Source organism: Mus caroli, unplaced genomic scaffold (assembly GCF_978045245.1).
Source record: "Mus caroli unplaced genomic scaffold, Mus_caroli_1 scaffold_3, whole genome shotgun sequence".
In the NCBI taxonomy this organism is placed as follows: domain Eukaryota; kingdom Metazoa; phylum Chordata; class Mammalia; order Rodentia; family Muridae; genus Mus; species Mus caroli.
The window spans coordinates 90,885,910-90,905,252 of record NW_028227258.1 but is presented as its reverse complement, the minus strand read 5'-3'; the positions used below and the strand labels follow the sequence as shown (position 1 = coordinate 90,905,252).

Here is a 19,343-nt window from a genome sequence, read left to right as displayed (position 1 = left end):
ATATAAGTAAAGCCAGTGTTTGATACTAGTGGATTTTTATACAAGTGAATGCTAATGTATTATTGAGAATCAATATTCAAAAATAATCACTTAATGGTAATTCCACTACTAAATGATAGCTATTCTTTGCACAACTTTTTTTACTTATTAGATTTATTAATATTTTATAGTTTTAATTAATCAACTTAAGTAATTATACAATTTCTTAAGAAAGACTTCTCTTCATTTCCCTACAATAGTAATACTTTTTTTCTCATCTCATTACATTGGTAATTTTATTCTGTTTATTGTCCTGATAATATTGCCCTGAACTTCCAGTTTAAATGATGTTAATGAAATATGTTTGTCTTATTTCTTAGAAAGCATCTGAGCATGTGCAGAGGAGTCTTTTCATTAATAGTATTCTTTTCTTTTGAAATCTTTCTAGTCTACAGCATTCTGTCTAGTTTTGTTTTGCTATATTCAATCATTTAAATCCTCAGAGATCAATACAGCCAGGGAATAATAGGACTTGGTTATTCCTTGAATTGACCTCAGAACTTGAAACCTTGCACTGGATTTAAATCATGCAAAAACCAAGAGTTATTAATTATAAGAGCTTTTATTCAAGTTATAAGAAACACTGTTAGACAAACTAATATGTAACAAGGTAAGATAAATTGGGTGTGGCTCTAATATTAGTCATTAAGGCAACATAGTGAAGCTATAACCTAAATTGTTTTGGAGACTCCAAAATGCTGCAGAATGGAAAAAACTTCAAAATAAAGCTTTAAGAACCAGATGCACCCAACTGATGAGCAAAGCCTTGAGCATTGTACATGACATATTCACAGCATGCCAGGAATACCTAAGAATATAAGAGCTTAGATGTAATCATCAGATACCTGGATTCTGAAAATAGAGCCATAGACTTTAAGGTTTATACTGTTGAATTTAGTTTTTAGTTTGATGTAGTCTTTTGAACATTATTGGTACTGTGAAGATATTGAAAGATTATGAAGTAGTTTGACTGTATTTTCAATGTGAGGTGATCATGAACCTTTGTGGGGAGAGGGAGAATATTTTCAGTTGAATATAATCTATTTTCCACAGACTAATGATTTGACCCCTTGATTCCATGGTTGTGGAGTTAGTTTGAAGGCCACAGATACTTTAAGATGTAAGCTTGGCTGTAGAAATGGGGAAATAAGCATAAATCTTTCAATTTTATATGCATTACAGACTCTGTCTTGAGGTCTTTACTTCCTTATGCCCACCATTTGAAGTAAGTATCATTGAAACTAAATGTGAGAACTCCTCCCAATGTGTAGTCTCCCCCATCCTGAAGAGGGCTGGTACAGACCCCTGAGCTGGGACCACCTGTGGTGCAGCTTTCCAACTTGGCTGGCTTCTTTTGAAGTATCAACTGCCCTGAGATTCTGCTACCACTGAGAGGCTGAACCTGTCTTCCTGAGACATTCCTGAATAAGCAACAGCCTGGTGATCAAGTGCTGGTGAAAAAGCACCAAAGATGGACTGGGGGTAGGGTGGGGTGGGGATGGGCCTTCCCCCTTATAAGCACATTCTTTTAGTAAACTGACAGGCCTTGATCAGAGAAAAATTGTCTTGGCTTCATTATTCCTTTCTCACAGTCTAAGTCTCTTTCAGCACCAGCCTGCCTTCCAGAAATACCTGGTTCATGTAGGCCGCAGAATGGCTTACTACACTAATGTGAACTCTTTTGTTCTTGCTATCAAGTCTGCCAAAAAAAAAACTATGATGAGTCACAATTTCTGTGAGAAACTCTGAGGAAAATTAATGTTTCTTGCAATAACTTGCTTTATCCAGGTATTTTGTTATAAATGACAAAAGCAATAATAACTTATATAAACATTGGTGTTATTCTGCTTTTTGATAACATATGTGAATCTTTTCCTTCTTTTTTATAATTTGCTGCCCTCTACTTTTGTAATCAAAATACTGTGATATTAGATACTATACATGCCACTATTTGAAATCTTTAGCATTATTGTTGAACAAATGAAAAATGTAAATCTTTATGTTAATAAGAACTAGAAAATCAAGTTTGGTTATGATTCTAGTGCTATTTCAATGTGAATAGTGTGTTTAATTAACACTTAAGAGCTTGCATTTTATGATCTATATTATCTAATACACTTCATTTTATTTCTTTTGAAAATTTCATATATACATTCATACATAACATCCTAATTGAATCTTCCCTGAAGCTTCCTCAGATCATTAAAATATATGAAACTAAAACTCATACATTCCTCTTGTTTACCATAGAAATACATGAAATTAACATATTGTCATTGTTTTTAAGAAATAAATCATAAAATTAAATCAATTTAAAGTATAAATTACACATATGTCCTTTATATGAATATACATATATATGTGTATATATATATACACACATATACACATAAATACAAACACATATATCAGAGTAATATATAGATAGACAGATAGATATATAAATAGATAAACATAGAACAATTGATAAATATACTCCTCTGACATGAAGTCTTATAAGCTAAGCATCATTATTAGAAGTAAATAAATTCCTGAGGTTAAAAAAAAAAAAAAAAGCAAATCCCAGTGCCAATAATGAATACGTTATGAATTACCACAAAGGGCGTATTTACTATTTGTTTAGTAGACAAGTATCAGTATGTTGCTCTGAGTCTCCTTCAACATCCAGTATCTGTACATTTTTAGCAGCTGTAGACAGAAAATAACTCACGTGTTTCACATTGAGATGTACATCTCCCCAGTTGACTGGCATTCCTAGTGTCCTCAAGGTTAAGATACTCACTTCATGTTAATATTTAATCCTTCATAGTAACTGCCTTAAACATGATTGTCACTTTTCTCAAAGTGTGAAAATTATTTCAATTATTATAATGAGCCTTTTTCAGCAAGTGAAGCTTCCTCACTGGATTTGATATTAGTTAATTACATAATTTAAATTAAAGATGAAACCCACTATAATGTTTTTATGCAGGACCACAGGGAATGCCTGGGATGGTTGTGTGTAAATAGCTCAGTCAGAATCATCATCACAGTTTTATGCCCGTAATTACTACTTGTATTTCTTATCCATCATAAAATGTAAATATTTCACATAGTGTCCTGTGTCTCTGTACAATAACACATAAGGCACACTTGGTAAAGAATATATGGGATTTAGCAATTTACTGATGGTGATAAAAATCATTTTATTATTTGAGTTTTTTAATAGATTGAGCTAAAATTAGAAGTTATTTTCTGACTCATAATTTTTAGGTACTCTGTGATATGTATGTAAAATACAAAGTCAGTGATACTCTGCTTCTCCTGATGATTTGCTTATTTTACTCAGTTAGGGATTCGTTGCTCCTTGAAAGTTAATTAAAACAAATATTACTAATGTCAGTGTGCTAAGGTTACTTCATAGCTTAGAATTTGTGCTTTGTAACAGAAGTTTCCGGTTAATTGAAATATCAATTATACATAATATATCTTACATATTATGTGATATACATATATAAAAAATCAAATTTCTAAACATAGGGCTAGTGGTTTTAAAACCTTTTATATTTTATTTATAAATCTTAAAATTCCATGTAGTGGTTACATACATAATTTTCAGAATTTATTGAATAATATAAAAGAGAATGTCTGTGAGTTAAATCTGAGACAAATTATGATTTTATTTCAACTAGAAATGGCCAGAAAGAATGATGTGCACTTGCTCTTTCAGCTTTGACTTCTATTTTATGTTGTATCCTCATCTTCATACGTGAGTTTGTCCAAAGATGAACCTCTGTACATTGCAGTAATAAGGGCAATAAATACTAATGATTGCCTACTAAGACTTTTAAATTTTAAGTTTTACAGTAAAAGGAAAGAATATTTTCATTGACTTAAAATAACAGATATTTTAGTATATATGATAAATATTTAACCAATCATGTATAGTTTACTTAAAGTTATGACCATGATTAAATATTTCTTTTTTATCATTCTTCCACTTCCTGTTCCATTGTCAGCCCTCTTTTTCTTCTTCTTTTTAACTTTATTTAATTTTTTGTTTACACTACTCATATTATTTTCCTCCTGATCCACATTCCAACTGTTTCACATCCCATACCTCCTTCCCCAACCCTGTTTCCACAAGGATGTCTCAGCCCTCCCCAGCCCTTACCCCACCAGACATCTAAACTCCCTGGGGTCTTCAGTCTCTGGAGGTTGGTTAGGTGCATCTTCTCTGACTGACCAGCAGTCCTCTGCTGTATATGCATTGGTGTCCTCATATCAGTGGGAGTATGCTGCCTGGTTGGTGGTCCAATGTTTGAGAGATCCCAGGGTTCCAGATTAATTGAGATTACTGGTCCTCTTGCAGGGTATTCCTCCTCCTCAGTTTCTTCCAGCTTTTAGCTAATTCAGCCACAGGACTCAGCAGCTTCTGTCCATTGGTTGGGTGCAAATATCTTTATCTGACTCTTTCAGCTTCTTGTTGGGTCTTTCTGGGGCAGTCATGGTATGTCTTTTTGTTTGTTTGTTTGTTAGCCTATAGGCTCATTAATAGTGTCAGGCCTTGGGGCCTCCCCTTGAGCTGAATCCCAACTTGGACCTGTCACTGGACCTTCTTTTCCTCAGGCTCCTCTCCATTTCCATCCCTATATTTCTTTCAGACAGGAACAATAATGGGTCAGAGTTTTTGACTGTGGGAAGGCAACCCCTTCCCTCACTTGGTGCCCTGTCTTTCAGCCAGAGGTGGGTTCTAGAAGTTCCCTTGCCCTACTGTCATGCATTTCATCAAAGGTCTCTCCTTTTGAGTCCTGAGAGTCTCTTAACTTCCAGGTCCCTGATGCATTCTCAGGGGTCCCCCCAACCTCCTATCTCCCAAGGTTGCCTCTTTCCAATCATTTCTGTTGGCCCTCAGGGCTTCGGTCCTTTTTTCCCAACTGATAGTTCATCATGTTCCACTCTTCACCTCCTTTCCCCTTTCCCACAAGGATCTCTCCCTTCCTTCCCACTCCTGTGATTGACTTCTTCTCCCTCCCAAGTGGGAATGAGATATCCTCACTTGGATCCTTCAGTTTGTTAAACTTTTTGAGTTCAGTGGACTGTTATACTGGGTATTCTTTACTTGTTTTTTTGTTTGTTTGTTTGTTTGTTTTTTACTAATATTTATTTCTTAGTGAGTACATACCATGCATGCCATTTTGGGCCTGAGTTACATCACTCAGGATATTTTTTACTGGGTATTTTATTTATTAACATTTCAAATGTTATTCTCTTTCCCGGTTCCCACCACCCAGAAACTTTCTATCCCTTCCCCAATCCCCCCTGCTTCTATGAGGGTGGTCCTCCACCAAACCACTCCTGCCACCTTACCCTGGCATTCTCCTACACTGAGCCATTGAGCCTTCACAGGGCCAAGGGCCTCTACTGTCACTGATGTCTGACAAGGCCATCCTCTGCTACATGTGGCTGGAGACATGGGTATTTCTTTTTTCTTTCTTTTTTTTTATTACATATTTTCCTGAATTACATTTCCAATGCTATCCCAAAAGTCCCCCATACCATCCTCCCCCACTACCCTACCCACCCATTCACAGGTTTCGGCCCTGGCGTTCCCCTGTACTGGGGCATATAAAGTTTGCTTGTCCAATGGGCCTCTTTTTCCAGTGATGGCCTACAAGGCCATCTTTTGATACATATGCAGCTAGAGTCAAGAGCTCCGGGATACTGTTTAGTACATAATGTTGTTGCACCTACAGGGTTGCAGATCTCTTTAGGTCCCTGGATACTTTCTCTAGCTCCTCCATTGGGGAGGAGCTTAGCCCTGTGATCCATCCAATAGCTAACTGTGAGAATTCACTTCTGTGTTTGCTAGGCCCCAGCCGAGTCTCACAAGAGACAGCTATATCAGGGTCCTTTCAGCAAACGCTTGCTAGTGTATGCAAGGTTGTCAGCGTTTGGAGGATAATTATGGGATGGATCCCTGGATATGGCAGTCTCTAGATGGTCCATCCTTTTGTCTCAGCTCCAAACTTTGTCTCTGTAACTCCTTCCTTGGGTGATTGTTTCCAATTCTAAGAAGGGGCAAAGTGTCCACACTTTGGTCTTTGTTCTTCAGTTTCATGTGTTTTACAAATTGTCTCTTATATCTCAGGTATACTAAGTTTCTAGGCTAATATCCACTTATCAGTGAGTACATATCATTTAAGGTCTTTTGTGATTGTGTTACCTCACTCAGGATGATACCTTCCAGGTCCAACCATTTGCTTAGGAATTTCATAAATTCGTTCTTTTTAATAGCTGAGTAGTATTCCATTGTGTAAATGTACCACATTTTCTGTATCCATTCCTCTGTTGAGGGACATCTGGGTTCATTCCAGCTTCTGGCTATTATAAATAAGGCTGCTATGAACATAGTGGAGCATGTGTCCTTCTTACCGGTTGGGACATCTTCTGGATATATGCCCAGGAAAGGTATTGCGGGATCCTCCAGTAGTACTATGTCCAATTTTCTGAGGAACCATCAGACTGATTTCCAGAGTGGTTGTACAAGCTTGCAATCCCACCAACAATGAAGGAGTGTTCCTCTTTCTCCACATCCTCACCAGCATCTGCTGTCACTTGAAATTTTGATCTTAGCCATTCTGACTGGTGTGAGATGGAATCTCAGGGTTGTTTTGATTTGCTTTTCTCTGATGATTAAGGATGCTGAGCATTTTTTCAGGTGTTTCTCAGCCATTCGGTATTCTTCAGGTGAGAATTCTTTGTTTAGCTCTGAGCCCCATTTTTAATGGGGTTATTTGATTTTCTGGAGTCCACCTTCTTGAGTTCTTTATATATATTGGATATTAGGCCCCTATCTGATTTAGGATAGGTAAAGATCCTTTCTAAATATGTTGGTGGCCTTTTTGTCTTATTGACAGTGTCTTTTGCCTTGCAGAAGTATTGCAGTTTAATGAGTTCCCATTTGTCAGTTCTCGATCTTACAGCACAAGCCATTGCTGTTCTATTCAGGAATTTTTCCCCTGTGCCCATATCTTTGAGGCTTTTCCCCACTTTCTCCTCTATAAGTTTCAGTGTCTCTGGTTTTATGTGGAGTTCCTTGATCCACTTAGATTTGACCTCAGTACAAGGAGATATTAATGGAATAATTCGCAATCTTCTACGTGATAACAACCAGTTGTTCCAGCACCATTTGTTGAAAATGCTGTCTTTCTTCCACTGGATGATTTTACCTCCCTTGTCGAAGATCAAGTGACCATAGGTGTGTCGGTTCATTTCTGGGTCTTCAATTCTATTCGACTGGTCTACTTGTCTGTCACTAGACCAGTACCATGCAGTTTTTACCACAATTGCTCTGTAGTAAAGCTTTGGATCAGGCATGGTGATTCCACCAGAGGTTCTTATATACTCCAGAAGAGTTTTGGCTCTCCTAGGTTTTTTGTTATTCCAGATGAATTTGCAGATTGCTCTTTCTTTTTTTTTTTTTTTTTTTCCTCAGGGGAGAGCGCGAACGCAGTCCCCCACTACCACAAATTATGCAGTCGAGTTTCCCGCATTTGGGGAAATCGCAGGGGTCAGCACATCCGGAGTGCAATGGATAAGCCTCGCCCTGGGAAAACCACCTTCGTGATCATGGTATCTCCCCTGCCAGGTAAGGTAAGATTGCTCTTTCTAATTAGTTGAAGAATTGAGTTGGAATTTTGATGGGGATTGCATTGAATTTGTAGATTGCTTTTGTCAAGATAGCCATTTTACAATGTTGATCCTGCCAATCCATGAGCATGGGAGATCTTTCCATCTTCTGAGATCTTCTATAATTTCTTTCTTCATAGACTTGAAGTTCTTAACATACAGATCTTTCACTTCCTTAGTTAGAGTCATGCCAAGGTATTTTATATTATTTGTGACTATTTAGAAGGGAGTTGTTTCCCTAATTTCTTTCTCAGCCTGTTTATTCTTTGTGTAGAGAAAGGCCATTGACTTGTTTGAGTTAATTTTATATCCAGCTACTTCACCGAAGCTGTTTATCAGGTTTAGGAGTTCTCTGGTGGAATTTTTAGGGTCACTTATATATACTATCATATCATCTGCAAAAATTGATATTTTGACTTCATCTTTTCCAAATTGTATCCTCTTGATCTCCTTTTGTTTTCGAATTGCTCTGGCTAGGACTTCAAGTACAATGTTGAATAGGTAGGGAGAAAGTGGGCAGCCTTGTCTAGTCCCTGATTTTAGTGGGATTGCTTCCAGCTTCTCAACATTTAGTTTGATGTTGGCTACTGGTTTGCTGTACATTGCTTTTATCATGTTTAGGTATGGGCCTTGAATTCCTGATCTTTCCATGACTTTTATCTTGAATGGGTGTTGGATCTTGTCAAATGCTTTCTCCACATCTAACGAGATGATAATGTTGTTTTTGTCTTTGAGTTTGTTTATATAATGGATTACGTTGATGAATTTCTGTATATTAAACTATCCCTGCATCCCTGGAATAAAACCTACTTGGTCAGGATGGATGATTGCTTTAATGTGTTCTTGGATTTGGTTAGCTAGAATTTTAATGAATATTTTTGCATCAATATTCATAAGGGAAATTGGTCTGAATTTGTCTATCTTTGCTGGATCTTTCTGTGGTTTAGGTATCAGAGTAATTGTCTCTTCATAGAATGAGTTGGGTAGAGTACCTTCTACTTCTATTTTCTGGAATAGTTCGTGCAGAACTGGTATTAGATCTTCTTTGAAGGTCTGATAGAACTCTGCACTAAACCCATCTGGTCCTGGGTATTTTTTTGGCTGGGAGACTATTAATGATTGCTTCTATTTCTTTAGGGGATATGGGACTGGATAGATAGTTAACTTGATCCTGATTTAACTTTGGTACCTGGTATCTGTCTAGAAATTTGTGCATTTTGTCCAGGTTTTACAGTTTTGTATAGTATAGCCTTTTGTAGAAGGATCTGATGGTGTTTTGGATTTCTTCAGGATTTGTTGTTATGTCTCTCTTTCATTTCTGATTTTGTTAATTAGGATGCTGTCCCTGTGCCCTCTAGTGAGTCTAGCTAAAGGTTTATCTATCTTGTTGATTTTCTCAAAGAACCAACTCCTCGTTTGGTTAATTCTTTGAATAATTCTTTTTGTTTCCACTTGGTTGATTTCGCCCCTGAGTTTGATTATTTCCTGCCGTCTACTCCTCTTGGGTGAATTTTCTTCCTTTTTTTTCTAGAGCATTTAGATGTGTTGCTAAGCTGCTAGGGTGTGATCTCTCTAGTTTCTTTTTGGAGGCACTCAGAGCTATGAGATTCCCTCTTAGAAATGCTTTCATTGTGTCCCATAGGTTTGGGTATGTTGTGGCTTCATTTTCATTAAACTCTAAAAAGTCTTTAATTTCTTTCTTTATTCGTTCCTTGACCAAGGTATCATTGAGAAGAGTGTTGTTCAGTTTCCACGTTAATGTTGTTTTTCCATTATTTATGTTGTTATTGAAAATCAGCCTTAGTCCTTGGTGGTGTGATAGGATTCATGGGACAATTTCAATATTTTTGTATCATTGAGGCCTGTATTGTGACCAATTATATGGTCAGTTTTGGAGAAGGTCCTTTGAGGTGCTGAGAAGAAGGTATATCCTTTTGTTTTAGGATAAAATGTTCATAGATATCTGTAAAGTCCATTTGTTTCATAACTTCTGTTAGTTTCACTGTGTCTCTGTTTAGTTTCTGTTTCCAAGATCTGTCCATTGATGAAAGTGGTGTGTTGAACTCTCCCATTATTATTGTATGAGGTGCAATGTGTGCTTTGAGCTTTACTAAAGTGTCTTTAGTGAATGTGGCTGCCTTGCATTTGGAACATAGTTATTCAGAATTGAGAGTTCCTCTTGAGGGTTTTACCTTTGATGAGTATGAAGTGTCCCTCCTTGTATTTTTTGATAACTTTGGGTTGGAAGTAGATTTTATTCGCTATTAGAATGGCTATTCCAGCTTTTTTCTTCAGACCATTTGCTTGGTAAATTGTTTGCCAGCCTTTCACTCTGAGGTAGTGTCTGTCTTTTTTCCTCGATGGATTTCCTGTAAGTATCAGAATGTTGGGTCCTGTTTGTGTAGCCAGTCGGTTAGTCTATGTCTTTTTATTGGGGAATTGAGTCCATTGATATTAAGAGATATTAAGGAAAAGTAATTGTTGCTTCCTTTTATTTTTGTTGTTAGAGTTGGCATTCTGTTTTTGTGGCTGTCTTCTTCTTGGTTTGTTTACAAACGCAGGAGTGGATGTTCACAGTCAGCTATTGGATGTATCACAGGGCTCCCAATGGAGAAGCTAGAGAAAGTACCCAAGGAGCTAAAGGGATCTGCAACCCTATTGTTGGAACAACATGATGTACTAACCAGAACCCCGGAGTTCTTGTCTCTAGCTGCATATGTATCGAAAGATGGCCTAGTCGGCCATCAATGGAAAGAGAGGCCCATTGGACTTGCAAACTTTATATGCCCCAATATAGGGGAATGCCAGGGCCAAAAGAATGGGAATGGGTGGGTAGGGAAGTGGGGGGCGCTATGGGGGACTTTTGGGATAGCATTGGAAATGTAATTGAGGAAAATATGTAATAAAAATATTAAAAATCAAAAAAAAAAAGAAAAAAAAAAGGATTACTTTCTTCCTTTTTCTAGGGTGTAATTTCCGTCCTTGTATTGGTTTATTTCTATTATCATCCTTTGAAGAGCTGGATTAGTGGAAAGATAATGTGTGAATTTGGTTTTGTCGTGAAATACTTTTGTTTCTGCATCTATGGTAATTGAGATTTTGGCCTGGTGTAGTTCTCTTAGTGTCTGTATAACATCTGTCCAGGCTCTTCTGGCTTTCATAGTCTCTGGTGAAAAGTCTGGTGTAATTCTTATAGGCCTGCCTTTATATTATACTTGACCTTTCTCCCTTACTCCTTTTAATATTCTCTCTTTATTTAGTGCATTTGTTGTTCTGATTTTTATGTGTCTGGACTAATTTCTTTTCTGGTCTAGTCTATTTGGAGTTCTGTAGGCTTCTTGGATGTTCATAGGCATGTCATTCTTTACGTTTGGGAAGTTTTCTTCTATAACTTTGTTGAAGATATTTGCTGGCCCTTTAAGTTTAAAATCTTCATTCTCATCAACTCCTATTATCCATAGGTTTGGTCTTCTCATTGTGTCCTGGATTTCCTGGATGTTTTGAGTTAGGATCTTTTGTGTTTTGTATTTTCTTTGATTGTTGTGCTGATGTTCTCTATGGAGTCTTCTGCACCTGACATTCTCTCTTCCATCTCTTGTATTCTGTTGCTTATGCTCTCATCTATGGATCCAGATTTCATTCCTAGGGTTTCTATCTCCAGTGTTTCCTCACTTTGTGTTTTCTTTATTGTGTCTTCTTCCCTTTTTATGTCTTGGATAATTTTATTCAATTCCATCACTGTTTGGTCGTGTTTTCCTGCAATTCTTTAAGGAATTTTTGTGTTTCCTTTTTAAGGTTTTCTACCTGTTTAGCTGTGTTCTCCTGTATTTCTTTAAGTGAGTTATTAAAGTCTTTCTTGATGTCCTCTACCATCATCATGAGATATGCTTTTAAATCCGTGTCTTGCTTTTCGGGTGTGTTGAGGTGCCCAGGACTAGGTGGGTTGGGAGTGCTGTGTTCTGATGATGATGAGTGGTCTTGATTTCTGTTAGTAGGATTCTTATGTTTGCCTTTCACCATCTGGTAATCTCTGAAGCTAGTTGTTATAGTTGTCTCTGGTTAGAGCTTGTTCTCAGGTGACTCTGTTAGCCTCTATCAGCAGACCTGGGAGAGTAGCTCTCTCCTTAGTTTCAGTGGTCAGAGTATTCTCTGCAGGCAAGCTCTCTTCTTGCAGGTAAGGTGCCCAGATATCTGGTGTTCGAACCTGCCTCCTGGCAGAAGTTGTGTTCCACTCACCAGAGGTCTTAAGATCCCATGGAGGGTCCTGTGAGGACCTTGGGGTCGTCTGGAAACTCCATGCACAAGGAACCCCGGTGCTGGAGTGGACCGGAAGGGACTTGTGCCCCTGATCAGGCTGGGTTATCTGCTTCCCTAGTTAATGCAGTCTCAGGTCCCGCGCGATTGGATTGGAGCAGACGTTGTGTTCCACTCACCAGAGGTCTTAGGATCCCGTGGGGGATCCTGTGTGGGTCCTTGCTAGTGTCCGGAGACTCCGTAGGCAAGGCACCCTGATGCTGGAGTGGACTGGAAGGGACTTGTAGACATGGGTATTTCAATGTGTACTCTTTGGTTGGTGGTTTAGTCCCTGGAAGCTCTGGGGGTTCTGGTTGGTTGATTGTGTTGTTCTTCTGATGGTGTTGCAAACCCCTTTAGATCCTTCAATCCTTTCTCTAACTACTCCATTGGGGACCCTGTGCTTAATCTCATGGTTTGCTGAGAGTATTTGTCAGGATTTGGCTGAGCCTCCCAGGAGACAGCTATATCAGGCTCTGTCAACAAGGACTTCTTGGCATCCAAAATCATGTCTGGGTTTGGTGATTTCTATATGGGATGGATCACCAGGTAGGCAGTCTCTAGGTGACCTTTCCTTCAGTCTCTACTCCACACTTTGTCCCCACATTTCCTCCAGTGAGTATTTTGCTTCCCCTTCTGAGAAGGCCTAAAGCATCTATACTTTTGTCTTCTATCTTCTTAAGCTTCATTCGGTCTGGAAATTGTATCTTGGGTATTCTGAGCTTTTGGGCTAATATCCACTTATTACTGAGTGCATATGCATACCATGTGTGTACCTTTGTGACTGGGACTCAGTTAGGATATTTTCTAGTTCCATCAATGTGCCTAATAATTTCATGTATTCATTGTTTTTAATAGCTGAGTAGTACTTTCTTGTGTAAATGAACAACATTTTTTTTCTATACCTCTGCTGGAAAACATCTGGGTTCTTTTCAGCTTCTGGCTATTATAAACAAGGCTGCTGTGAACATCATGGAACATGTGTCCTTGTTATATGTTGGAACATCCAGGTATATACCCAGGAGTGTTATAGCTGAGTCCTCAGATAGTACTATGTCAAATTTTCTAAGGACCCGCCAGACTGATTTCCAGAGTGATTGTACCAGCTTGCAATCCCATCAACAATGGAGGAATTTTCCTCTTTTTCCACATTCTTACCAGCATCTGCTGTCACTTGTGATTTTGACTTTAGTCATTCTGACTGATGTGGGGTGGAATCTCAGGATTGTTTTGATTTGAATCCCCTGATGTTCCTTCAGATGTTGAGCATTTCTTTAGGATCTCCTTGGACATTCGATATTCCTCAGTTGAGAATTCTTTGTTTAGCTTTGTACCCCATTTTTAATAGAGTTATTTGATTCTCTGGAGTATTTCTTGAGTTCTTTGTATGTATTGGATATTAGTCAACTATAGGATGTAGGATGGGTAAATATCTTCACTAATCTTTTGCTTGCTGTTTTGTCCTATTGACAGTGTCCTTTGCCTTCCAGAAGTTTGCTGACTTATGAGGTGCCATTTGTTATTGTTTGTTTGTTTTGTTTTGTTTTTATTTTTTTCAATTTTTTATTAGATATTTTCTTGATTTATATTTCCAATGCTATTCCCAAAGTTTCCTATACCCTATCCCCAATCCTGCTCCCCTACCCATCCACTCTCAATTCTTGGCCCTAGAAGTCACCCATACTGGGGAATAGAAAGTTTTTAAGACCAAGGGACCTCTCTTCCAAATGATGGCCGACTAGGCCATCTTCTGCTACATATGCAACTAGAGACACGAACTCTGAGGGTAGTGGTTAGTTCATATTGTTTTTCCACCTATAGGGTTGCAGACCCCGTCAGCTTCTTTGATATTTTCTCTTGCTCCTCCATTGGGGGCCCTGTGTTCCATCCAAAAGATGACTGTGAGCATCCACTTCTGTATTTGCCAGGCACTGGCATAGCCTCACAAGAGAAAGCTATATCAGAGTCCTTTCAGCAAAATCTTTCTGGCATGTACAATAGAGTCTGCATTTGTTGAATGATTATGGGATGGATCCCTGGGTAAGGTAGTCTCTGGATGGTCCATCCTTTCATCTTAGCTCCAAATTTTGTCTCTGTAATTCCTTCCATGGGCATTTTGTTCCCTATTCTAAGGAGGAATGAAGTATCCACACTTTTGTCTTCCTTCTTCTTGATCTTTTTGTGTTTTGCAAATTTTATCTTGGGTAATCTAGGTTTCTAGGCTAATATCCACTTATCAATGAATGCATATCAAGTGACTTCCTTTGTGATTGGGTTACTGCACTCAAGATGATAACCTCCAGATCCATCCATTTGCCTAAGAATTTCATAAATTCATTGTTTTTAATAGCTGAGTAGTACTCCATTGTGTAAATGTACCACATTTTCTGTATCTATACCTCTGTTGAGGGACATTTGGGTTCTTTCCAGCTTCTGGCTATTATAAATAAGGCTGCTATGAACATAGTGGAGCATGTATCCTTCTTACCGGTTGGAATATCTTCTGGATATATGCCCAGGAGAGGAATTGCTGGATCTTCCAGTAGTACTATGTCCAATTATCTGAGGAACCGCCAGACTGATTTCCAGAGTGGATGTACAAACTTGCAATCCTACCAGCAATGGAGAAGTGTTCCTCTTTCTCCACATCCTAGCCAGGATCTGGTGTCACCTGAATTTTTGATCTTAGCCATTCTGACTGGTGTGAGGTGGAATCTTAGGATTGTTTTGATTTGCATTTCTCTGATTAATAAGGATGTTGAACATTTTTTCAAGTGCTTCTCAGAATTTCGGTATTCCTCAGTTGAGAAGGTGGGGAGAGTACTCCAGGGCCCTTGGAGGCCTCCAGCGGGTTCAGATGGAAGATTGGGGGGGGGCGTGCCCCCAACTGGAACCTAGAATTTTCTATATATTGAAGACAACCCAAAAGAGTATTAATTACATAAAGTTAAAATTTCCTAATTATAGAAATTAATTGTAATAAATATATCCACAATTAATTCATCAAAATCAGAAAACTGATTTTCAGCACATTATAAAACAGCATAATCATCAACTACTCATGAATGGAAAAACTTTTTAGATATTATAAGAAATGACTCACTATCTACTTGAAAAATCAGCTGGTATACTCATAAATGATCACATCCGTTCTGTTTATGGTATTTCATTTGTTCACTCCTCATTCATCAGTCTACTCCTCTGATGAGGAGTGAAAAGGATGAGTGAATATCTTCAGGGTGTGTATAATAGATAAATAAGCATGAATGTTTAGGTATCCAATTGACAAGAAATCTTGGGTTCCTTTAGGTGTTTTCCTAGGAGTGATCTATCAAGATCATGTGATAGCTTTTAAATTTCTTGAGGATCTGCCGAATGATTTCTATAGTGAATGGATAGAAAAGCTTGTGTATTTACCTTGAATGCTCACTAGCATTTATTCACTTGATGAAAAGCATTCAGGATGAGATAAGCTAGACTCTCAAAGCAAGTTTGATTTTTATTGCTTGGTGGTAAATATTATGTTAGCTATATTTATGTTTATTGCTTATTATATTTTTTCTTTTGAAAAATTTCTGTAAATTTCATTACACTAGCTGTTAATATAATTCATTATTTTGTCATTTAGAATTATAAAATTGTATGTTCTAAATGTTAATTAACTATTAGAAGTATTGGTGCTCAATTATTTCTCTCATGCATTATACAATCACTCGTGTTATTGCTGTTTCTGTTGTGAAAAAGCATTTTAATTTTATGCAATACCAGTTTTAACTTCTTGCTATTATTTCCCAGTGGTTGGATTGCTATTCAGAACACCTGTGTCTATGCCAATATCCTTGAAGTATTTTACCTACATTTACCTCTATTACATTGTTTCAGATCATAAAATAAATTTTATCTGTTTTCATATGTAGAAAAATAGGTATGATTTTCAATCTTATGTTGACAACAGAGTCTCATTTTTCTTGTGCAATTAGTTCTTTTCATATTATACACATCAATAATTGTACCACTGAAAATGTTATTGTGTCATAAGAGCTAATTCTATTAGAATTATGAGTATAAAATCTGTTTCTTTTTCCCATGCCATGTATCCATGTATTAAGAAGAAGAAGAAGAAGAAGAAGAAGAAGAAGAAGAAGAAGAAGAAGAAGAAGAAGAAGAAGAAGAAGAAGAAAAGAAAAAATACATATGATAATCCAATCCAATCATTTCAATATAAAAACATGTATATGGTGATAGTTTACCTTAATACCATTATTATTTTGTAATAGACTATTTCCTGAAGATTATTGATGTTCATTAATACATGAACAATTCGTTTTGCATCCCATGTTCAGACTTTGATACTTTTTTTTCTTAAAGTTTCTTCATAAATTAAATAAATTGACAGCTTGTGAAAAAGTTAGACATTTCTAGATTTAAACGAAAATGTAGGGAAAACATATCCAAACTTATCATACACACTTAAAGCAGTGCTAGGAGGAAAAATCACAGTACTAAGTTCCTTCATGAAAAAAATGGAGAAATCTCAAACTTTCCTCTTAATGGGACATGTGAAAGCTCTAGAAAAAAAAAAAAAATGGAAGCAAACACACCCAACAAGAGTAGGTAGCAGTAAATCAGCAAACTCAGGGCTGAAATCAATTACTTGAAAACAAAGAAAACAATAAAGAAGAATCATCAAAACTAAGAGCTGCCTCTTTAAAAAATAAACACTATTGCCGGGCAGTGGCAGCACATGACTTTAATCTCAGCACTTGGGAGGCAGAAGCAGATGAATTTTTGAATTCGAGGCTAGCCTGTTCTACAGAGTGAGTTCCAGAACAGCAAGAGCTATATAGAGAAATTCTGTCTCAAAAATATATATATATAAATAAAAATAAAAAAATATAGACAAACTCTTAGCCAAACTAACTAAAAGACAGAGAGAGTACTTAAATTATTATTTTTTTTTTTGGGGGGGGGTTGGGTTTTTTTTTGGTTTTTTTTTTTTTTTTTTTTGTTTTTTGTTTTTTTGAAACAGGGTTCCTCTGTATAGCCCTGGCTGTCCTGGAACACACTCTGTAGACCAGGCTGGCCTCAAACTCAGAAATCTGCCTGCCTCTGCCTCCAGAGTGCTGGGATTAAAGGCATGCACCACCAGAATCAGAAATTAAAGGAGGATGCATGGAACAATTTCAGTGTGGACAATTTTTCCCTTCTTAGAATTGGGAACAAAACACCCATGGAAGGAGTTACAGAGACAAAGTTTGAGACGAAAGGATGGACCATCTAGAGACTGAATTTTCTGGGGATCCATCACATAATCAGCCTCCAAACACTGACAACATTGCATACACTAGCAAGACTTTGCTGAAAGGACCCTGATACAGCTGTCTCTTGTGAGACTATGCAAGGGCCTAGCAAACACAGAAGTGGATGCTCACAGTCAGCTATTGGATGGATCACAGGGCCCCCAATGGAGGAGCTAGAGAAAGTACTCAAGGAGCTAAAGGGATCTGCAACCCTATAGGTGGAACAACAATATGAACTAACCAGTACCCCCTGGAGCTCGTGTCTCTAGCTGCATATGTGTCAGAAAATGGCCTAGTCGGCCATCAGTGGAAAGAGAGGCCCATTGGTTGTGCAAACTTTATATGCCTCAGTATAGGGTAACACCAGGGCAATGAAGTGGGAGTGGGTGGGTAGGGGAGTGGGGGGGGAGGGTATGGAGGACTTTTGGGATAGCACTGAAAATGTAAATGAAGAAAATACCTAATTAAAAAATTTTAAAAAAATATCAAAAAAAAAAGAAAAGAAATTAGAGGAGGACCAGCAGTCTCAAGTAATCTGGACCCCTGAGATCTATCAAACACTGGGCCACCAAACTGGCAGCATACACCAGCTGATATGAGACCCCCAACACACAAACAGTAGAGGACTTCCAGGTCTGTGTTCATTCAGAGATGATGCACTTAACCCTGGAGTGACTAGAAGCCCCAGGAAGTTTAGAAGTCAGGTGGATGGGAGATGTGGACATCTACCTGGAGAAAGGGGTGTGGGAGAAGGGATGGGATGGGGAACAGTCAGAGGGTGAATGGGGAGGAGGTGAAATATGGAGTGTAAAAAAAATTTTAAAATACCACAAATGTAACAGGTTTTGTTATATAAAATAAGAATAAAATATTGCTTATGGTATAAATAGTATAATTACAAATAATATATTCAGGTTCTTATACTACATTCTTTGGAGAGTTTAGTAATATTAATAGGGTTTTAAATGCTGTGTGTGTGTGTGTGTGTATATGTGTGTGTGTGAATCCTTTTTGTATATATATTCACCAGATATTTGGAGGGTCCTGGTCTAGAAGATGCCATCACAACATCTGGAACTTGAATTTCATATGTTTGTAAGCTGTCCATTTCAAGTGCTGGGGAAATTTTAATTTTTCTGAAAGAGTACCAAGTCCTTCTATTTATTGTGCCATTTGTCTAGCACTGGTAAACTAATATTTGATCAAAGGCCAGCAATATTCACATTTTAGTCTGGAAAAATACTATAAATTAATGAAAAGATAAAAGATAAAGATATTACTATTTTCAAATCTCTAAATTTATGAAATTTAATAGAAACCATCTGTCATTGACCTGGAACATTTATATGATAGAATTTTAAATATAAAATAAATCATAATTACTGCAAACTCATTTACATAGATAAGAAACTTTTGAAGATGTAACCAATGTACAAAGCTGAAAGTAGCTAACCTACCTTCAAATAATAAATGCCAGAATTTGCTCAATAAAATAAAAAAGTAATATCAAAACAATAATTCTTTACTAAATATGATTTATTTTTGAAATGTAAGGCAAATGTCTACCACAAAATGTTCTCAAATGTCAGTATACGTAGCCACCCCAATTGATTAGTGAATACACATTATTTTTGTGGCTGAAATATTGATGAGTTATTTAAAATTTTGACTGCCTTTATAAGGCACAGATACCATATTAATATTCAAAATTAGTATTTTAATATTACATTTTGGTATGTATTATATAAAAGACTCATACAAATTATATCAATTCCTGTTGAGAACATTTTAAAATAATAATAAATTAAAACGGAATCATATTTGTACAGAAAAAGTGAATTTGTAGTTTGAACATGTAATAGTGGTTACAAATACAGAGCTAAGCGAGAATTAAATGTGAGGTACATTTTCTACATTGTGTTCAAATATATTAAGAATCATTTAAAATGTTTAAAATATGAATGTGTTCTCATACACATTTTGCATATCCATCTAATATCAATAATTTCTTTTCTAACAGAATATTCTTTTTTTGTTTTT

General features: G+C 37.1%; 1 non-coding gene across 1 annotated transcript; it reads right to left on the bottom strand.

The window, feature by feature from the left end:
* Nucleotides 1-7,513: 7,513 nt before the first annotated feature.
* LOC147005621 (U1 spliceosomal RNA) lies at nt 7,514-7,677 on the bottom strand. Its single transcript, XR_015046805.1, has one exon. It is a non-coding gene; the product is annotated as a U1 spliceosomal RNA (small nuclear RNA).
* Nucleotides 7,678-19,343: the final 11,666 nt, after the last annotated feature.